We start from the raw sequence: 8583 nt of genomic DNA, 5'->3' as shown, positions 1-8583 counted from the left end.
CATGTAAGATTTTAAGAGGATAATGTGTTATTAATGATGAGTTAATTAGGCCTATAAGCTAGATAGGTTATTATACAAAGTATTAAGGGGAGGGGCTGATTAGATCTAAAGAAGGGAGGATAAGAAGCAAAGAAGGCAAAAGGAGGGCCAGATTTACTCTATGGGGGTGAGGAGGGAGGTCCAATTCCTACTAATTTCCAAGCCTCCATCTCTGTTGAGGTTATGCGGGTGTTTTATGATCTCAAGCGCCTCCCGGACTTTACGCTTGAAATGGTGTTTTTCATTTGCAATGACTTTGTGGATGTTTGAACTTCATGTTTGCTTTCACATGTACTAAGACAATTGAACTATTTCTGTTATTTTAGTGTTTATCTTGTTGAGAATGTGCTATAATGGTTTTTATTGTTGTCTCATCCTTATGCATTATTCCATGAGATACTATATAGACCTTTCCTCACTTATCGATTATAACGACCATCACGTCCTTTGTGGACTATTCCGTTGGATGTTAGATGGATCTTCCCTTGATCATTAGTTGTAATGACAGTCACATTCATTGTGGACTATTCCACTGGATGTTAGACACTTCCTTCTTGTTCATGTGTTTCTCTTCCTAGGTGGTACTATTACCTGTCTCTTAGAGGCTCACTTTTCTCCCCTCCTTTTTCATTAAGAGAACCTATACACAGTTGCGCTGCACACTCAATAGGCACACTCACCTTGTTGTTTGAAGACACCATTGCACCACTCTGCTATGTTGACAGATAGAGCCAAGGAAAATCTTTGAGGATTTGGAAACTAGGCCTTTATACCAGATGGGACTCATACACCAAGCGGTGTGAGGTCTAATTGGACTTCATATTGGGGAGATCCCCTTGGTTGATGGACTTCTAGCACTGTCAATAGTACCTAAAACTCACTTATTTCTCTTCCTTTTTATCTTTCTAATTCAAGATGATTTCTTTTGCATGATGGCTAGAGACCTCGATTTGACCAATTTCAAGTTTAGGCTTATATGCTCTCGTTAGAATGCTTAGTAATTTTTTTTTACAAGACCTAAAAACTCATTTTCTACTTATTCCATCTTATGTAGTAGGGTTTGAAAACACTTATTTTTGGTTCCTTATCCCCTCAAAATTGTAACTTATTAATCCTTGAAGGAGAATGGGTACAATTATTACTTTTAAATGTTTGCATTCTTTTCATATCTAAACATGAATTTTATTTTGGACTATCAACACTATATTAAGTTGTAGTATGTTGTATTTATTTTGCAGTGCTTACTTCTTCTCGCTAGAACCGAGTACAGTTAAACATTGAGTACTCTCTTTGTTCAGAATTTTAAGTATTAATTTCATTCATCTTTATCAACAAAGAATAGAGAATGTATACTCTTTATATTATTTTTGTTTCATAAATAATTTTCCTTTCTCTATGTGTAAATAACACATTCTAGAAATGTCAATATTTTTTTATATATGATTAGGGCTTCCGCACCTTTTATAGCTTTTGTTTAGTATTTATCTTCCTAGTATAGTAATCACTAGTTGTATTGTAAACCATTTGTTCATATTTGATTATTGTGTTCATGTTTCGTTAAACATTAAATATAAAGAATGATTCATCCTGTCTTACTCATCAATTTTACATCTATTTATACGTATAGGGTAACCAATATGTATATTTATAAAGACAAGTTAGCTTAGGGAACTTTTATTGCTTGAGTGTTTATGTATAAGACTCCTAACTTTTGGGTTATTGTACTTAATGTTTTTAAGGATTTCCCATATTACAACATGGAATGCATGTTATTGATGGATAATCTGAGAGCATTTTCTCAGTTTAACCCATGACCTTGCTAACCCAAACACATATGTTTATATGTATATATTTTTCAACCCTTTTATGAATCTTTCATTGAAACAATTTGCATCATTATTCATTGTTCTATATACATAATCCATCCAAGAATATGATAAACCCTTTTTTCTTTTCAAAATTGCAACCCAAAGGAGTTTGCCTATTTTACCCAAAACACTTAAACTTGGACAACTTCATAACCAAGATTATATTTTTATCAGGAAGCTTTTAATTATATAATACAAATTCTCTACAAACTTTAAGAAGTTAATCCATTCACTTGTCTAAGTGTAATACAAATTCTCTACAAACTTTAAGAAGTTAATCCATTCACTTGTCTAAGTGTTTGGAAATATAATAGAAGCATATGTGATCCACCTAACCAATGAATTATTACCTTAGAAACTCTCCTAGAGCTTCAAGTTCTCATTTCTATAAGTAAATTTATTAGTATTTCTAATCTGGTTGTCCACTATAAGTCTCCCTCTCACTTGTACCTCTCGTTTCATCTTTCCTTCTCTCCCACAATCTATCTTCCTCCTTAGACTCCTCACAATGTCTCCCTAGCACTAAGTCTACCATTAACAATCTTTCTCTCCCAATGGTACCTCTAGTTTTGGATTTCCTTTATCTCCCACAATATATCTTCATATTTTTCACCTCATGACCTTTCTCTCTAGTTCATATAATTTTTATGGTAGGAATCTTTTTTACAAAGGACGATTTATTTTCATGACTCTGGGAGTTGTCTCTCCAAAACTATCCTTTTTTGGACTGTAATGGATTCATAGTTGTTTCCTCAGAATTGGTAGCCTAACTATTCATGTGGTGGCTCATATGATATTTCCAAATAAATAAACAAGTGGAATAATATTCTATTAATTAGAATGTCATTGCTAATACTTATATCTATCAACCAACTTTAGTTTTTCCTCCACATATTATACTTCGAGAACATTTACAAGTAAATACAAATAAGAATGTTTGAAAAAAGGAATTGGGCTAGGGGTATCACTAGATTCTCATCATATAGTGTCCTTTGTCTAATATAAGTCAATTATTTCTAGTAGTTGTAATGAAACTAAAGGCCACTCTGCAATACGGCAGAATAAGTTAAATCTACAATGACAAATGAAAACCTAATCCTGTAAATGTTTAAATTAGTTATGTTGGTACCATAACTTAATATGTAAATGTTTAAATTAGTTATGTTGGTACTCTAACTTAATATTGTCGTTTGAAATGAAAAGGACTAGTAGATAGTGAATTCTACTATCTTTCTGTTGTATAGAGAACATGGTTATGTATTCCACTTATTGATAAACATTTTTTGCAAAAAGAAATATATATTTAATGTGAAAGTTTATGTCTCCTCACCTACAAAAATTGGATTTCAACGTTGAGAGAAATATTTTTTCTACTCTATAAAAATATCATTTGAAAAAGAAATTATAGCTTAATAGGAAGGAAAATTATTAGTTAGGAATTTCAAATAATTAACCATCTTTACCTTGTTACTCTCAAGGGAAATAATTAATAAAAAGCTGGCATATACATTGTGGAATACTCATATCTATATGCAATCATTATTTTATGAAATTATTGTGTGAAATTGTTTCCATGGTTCATGTTAAAGAAAATAATGTTCTAATTGGATTTATAGTAAAAGGAAAAAACTCATACTTGTCCATACATAAGGTGTTTAGTAATGGTTGCATATAACTACTTATTAGAGCAACTCTCATTTGTGAAATTTGAGTTTCAATGATGTTTCGATATCTAAAAAATAAAATTAATCCAATTTCTAAATCCCATAAACTTTAAATGGTTAGATGTTAGGAAATTGTTGACCTTGAATTTTGATCTAAAATATTATTCAAATTTAAAATCTTTATACCATTTCACTATTATCCAACAACTTCAAAGAAAACACATAAAGATGTTAAAAATGAGAGAAATAAAATCTTTATACCATTTCACTATTATCCAACAACTTCAAAGAAAACACATAAAGATGTTAAAAATGAGAGAAAGGAAATTGTTTCAGGGCACTGGGAAGAAAACTGTAAAGTAATTTGCCAGCTGCGGAACTGGGAAGAAACAAACATCTCTCGCAAGATTAGTATGTCTTGCCGCAGGAAGTGTCTGTCGAGTTTGAAACAATTCCAGAGTTGCTTACGTTAACTTTCCAGGAAAAGCATCCGTCAGTGCTTTGATAATTGTACATCTGTTGCATGCTCTCCCATATATTTTGAGTATTATTCAGAGAGCTGAAGAAGCTACCATTAGGCGAAACAACGGATACATTTTTATTAAATGTGTGTGCAATGTTCGAATAAGAAGAATCCAGAGATAAGGGAAAAACGGCGTCAACTTTAGAGGATAGTACTATTCCTGTGGCTGCTGCTACAATAACCTCGCTGTTGGTTGTTGTTGTTTGCTGCACATCTCGATAATTTGTTATTAAATTATCATACTTGAACACTTGTGAAGTATTAGTAATGAGCTTTCCATGAGAGGATTCTACCCAGCCAGAGGAAGAGATCGTCCTATTCGCAGATGTGTGAAATGATCCATCAGGGTTTGGCCCAAAAGATAACTCCAACTTCGGCTCCTCGTGTCCAATCAATTGCCCTCTGACACTGCTAGACTTCTCATCAAGCCACAGGTGCAAATTAGCATCCACATACCAAACGTTCATAGCATTGGTAACGCCGAAACCGAATGTGTGCTCTTTTCCGTCCAACAGTTTCCCCAAAAATGGTGTAACCTCAATCTCATAGCTGGGCAGATCAAATGCCCCAATACCAACAACAGGTTGCCAGTAGTATGGATCAAATGCTCCTGTGAAAATCACAGGATAAGGCCACACAGCACCTACAAGGACACCATCGATAAAGACTACCACTTCTCTAAAAGGCCCATTATCACTGGAACTCATGTACCAGAACTCATCATCTTCTTGGCCAGCAACAAAAATCTCCAAAACTGCCTTGTAAGTGTTAGGTGGTAGTTGCAACGACTTTGACTGCACATCAGATGAACTATTTATTTGAAACCACGAGCCCATTATCTAAGTATTAGGAAGCGAAATGGGCAGAATCGAATCTGCAAACCCTGAGTTATCTGACCCTTTTTTCCCATAATCTCCATAGAAGTGAAATGTTATATTGACATGATAAACCCCAGTTAATTGGTTATTAACTAAGTTACCAAGCCAGACTTCAAGGATTTGAGGCTTATCTAACAATGAAGAATACTTACTAATATCCTTCTGAATGGTCCATTCAATCGCTAATTCAATGGGTTCTGCTGTAGAAGTGCGCAGGATCTCCACTCCATTCAACCACACGCCTGCAATTCGGTCAAACTGATTCCCATCACACGTTCCCTTCCACTCCATCACCACTTTCGTCCAATTCTTCTGACAATTTGTGGGTGGCGTATAATTTACTCTAATCGGAGGCTGAGCATAAGTGAACGCAAAATCGTGGTCTAACAGTTGGACAGAGCATGGCTTCTCTTTGGGAACCTCGATGGGTTTTATAACTTCAAAAATTAACTTTGGATTGCCTTGAGAGGGAGACAGATTTACCAGGTCTCTTGGAGGTCGAGCTGAGGAAGTAGAGACCTCCCTCGGCCTCCATCCATCAACGATGGCAAGAGTTCGAGTCGCCACCAGTAGCATCACGAGCATCTGCCAATGGATTTCCATTGTCTGTAATAAATGCAGAATTCAACACAGGCTACTTATCAATGTTCGGTACTTTCCCAGTGCTTTATAATAGAAACAGCAAGGCTCATTTATACTCATGGCAGCACAGTAACACTTTTCGAATGCAGTTGTGTTTAGTGCGATTTTTTGACTGTTTTTCTGGACGGTTTTTCTAGTTAGCAATTTATTGATATCACAAGTTTGATAGGTAATTTTTGCATAATCAAAAAGTAATATGTAAAAAACCAGTTTAAATAACACAAATCAAGATTCAACCTCAAATTTTTCCACCAAATTCCAACACCAGAAAATCCAAAAAAATCTCACTAAAAACAACTCATTACTATAACTAATGTTTAAATTTAAAAAAAAATTAATTCAAAAAATATGTAATTTAATTGATATGTAATTCTAAATGGTAAAGAGTTATAGTTTCATTGAACGAATCTTTACGCAGAAAAAGGTATATTCAATGAACGTTTGACTCGCGTGATTTTGAAATCTTTACAAAATTTATTTTATCTCACCTATCTGCTAACCTACTCAATTTGCTAACCTACTCAAATTGAGTAGGTTAGCAGATAGGTGAGATAAAATAAAATTTGTAAAGATTTCAAAATCACGCGAGTCAAACGTTCATTGAATATACCTTTTTCTGCGTAAAGATTCGTTCAATGAAACTATAACTCTTTACCATTTAGAATTACATATCAATTAAATTATATATTTTTTGAATTTTTTTTTTTTTAATTTAAACATTAGTTATAGTAATGAGTTGTTTTTATTTTTGGTGTTTGAATCTGGTGGAATAATAAAAAGGAAAAATAAAATAAAATTTATAAAATATATATATATATATATATATATATATTAATTATTATACTAAAGAAAGATATGGTGTAAATAAAAAAAGTGTAAATAAATGAGTGTAAATATTTAATACACGGAAATGCAGTATTATTATATTCTCAAATTAATAATTTCGCAGGACCACCCATGAAAAAAGTATATTTAATGAACGTTTGACAAGCGTGATTTTGAATAGGTTTCTAAGTTAGCAAATTGAGTGGGTTAGCAAATAGGTGAAATAAAATAAAATTTGTAAACATTATTATATATTAATTATTACGATAAGGAAACATGCTTCTAAGTTAGTGAAAGAGACAATTCATTAGATTAATAAAAAGGCAAAATAAAATAAAATTTATAAAATATAATATATATTAATTATTATTTTAAAGGATACATTCTGAATAAATGTGTAAATATTTAATACATGGAGATGCAATGTTATTATATTATCAATTTAATAACTTTGAAGGATTATTCATGTTTTTGGGAGAATATCTTCATTTATCGTAGAGTCATATTTCAATATAGTTTGGCTTAATCTATGAAAGTACTACTTATCTGCAGAATGTATAATAAATAAATATAGAAAAGAGCTCATGCGGTTGTACGCAGGGTATTATAAGAGGAAGTGGTTTTCATCCTCGATGTTCCTATTCTCACAGAGATGGCAGATCCTTTCCATCCATGGTGTTTTAGGAACTGCCCAACGACCCCTTCCCATCCATGGTGTTTTAGGAACTGCCCAACGACCTGTTTCACTATGGAGCTCATGAGAGTTCGTTCTAATCTTCGCTATATTAATTTTCTTCTTTGAGCTAGTTAAAACAGAGAGATACTTTTGATCTTCTAGGGTGGGGTTGATGACCTTCTTATAATAACTTAATTGTCTTTTAGTTGCTAAATCTTTCTCACACCACATTTTTTTCTTTGAACTTAGAAGTAACAATATTTTCAATGTTATTAATGTTTTGCAAAGCATAAATTCCTAGCCTAAGGAATGAAGGTAATATCCTTTTAATAAGTGACTTTAATGCTCGAACATCAAGAAACCAAGCTATTATTCTAAGCAATCATTCCAACCCTAATCCTCTTTGGTTAGATTAAGACCCTACTATGGCTAGTAGGTACAAAAGGAGCTCTTAAGACCTCGGGGAGAATTTGTTTGGGTCAGAGCTAGTCAAGCTCTGTAGTTCTCAGGATCTCAAAATTTGCAATGGTCTAAAGAAGTGGCCCAATATGAGCAAATATGTATTAGAAAAAGGTAAGGAATGTGTGCACCTGATATCAACAAACCTGACTGCAGATCGCACTTGCCCCAAATTGGATTGACTGCAGATCTAAAGGTAGAAACCCACGAGTTTCGCAGAGAGATCGTAAATTATTACCACAGAGATCGTAAATACATCATCCTAAATTATTAACGCAGAGAGATCGTAAATATATAAATTCCTAACCTAAGGAATGAAGGTAATATCCTTTTAATAGGTGACTTTAACGCTCGAACTTCAAGAAACCAAGCTATTATTCTAAGCAATCATTCCAACCCTAATCCTCTTTGGTTAGACGAAGACCCTACTTTGGCTAGTAGGTACAAAAGGAGCTCTGAAGACCTTGGGGAGAATTTGTTTGGGTCGGAGCTAGTCAAGCTCTGTAGTGCTAAGGATCTCATAATTTGCAACGGTCTAAAGAAGTGGCCCAATATGAGCAAATATGTATTAGAAAAAGTTAAGGAATGTGTGCACCTGATATCAGCAAACCTGACTACAGATCACACTTGCCTCGGATTGGATTGACCGCAAATCCAAAGGTAAAAACCCACGAGTTTCACAGAGAGATCGTAAATAATTACCGCAAAGATCGTAAATACATCATCCTAAATTATTACCGCAGAGAGATCGTAAATATATAAATTCCTAGCCTAAGGAATGAAGGTAATATCCTTTTAATAGGTGACTTTAATGCTCAAACTTCAAGCAACCAAGCTATTATTCTAAGCAATCATTCCAACCATAATCCTCTTTGGTTAGACGAAGACCCTACTCTGGCTAATAAGTACAAAAGGAGCTCTGAAGACCCCGAGGAGAATTTGTTTGGGTCGGAGCTAGTCAAGCTCTATAGTGCTCAGGATCTCATAATTTGCAACAGTCTAAAGAAGT

The 8583-nt window shown here is 33.7% G+C and overlaps 1 pseudogene; it reads right to left on the bottom strand.

The window, feature by feature from the left end:
* Positions 1-3979: 3979 nt before the first annotated feature.
* Positions 3980-5688, bottom strand: LOC149224212 (peptide-N4-(N-acetyl-beta-glucosaminyl)asparagine amidase A pseudogene; annotated as a pseudogene).
* Positions 5689-8583: the final 2895 nt, after the last annotated feature.

This window comes from Pinus tabuliformis, chromosome Q (genome assembly GCF_031772625.1).
Source record: "Pinus tabuliformis cultivar Carrire ecotype Pingquan chromosome Q, CPIR1, whole genome shotgun sequence".
Lineage (NCBI taxonomy): Eukaryota > Viridiplantae > Streptophyta > Pinopsida > Pinales > Pinaceae > Pinus > Pinus tabuliformis.
Note: the sequence above shows the minus strand (reverse complement) of the source record. Positions and strands in the feature narration are given on the sequence as shown.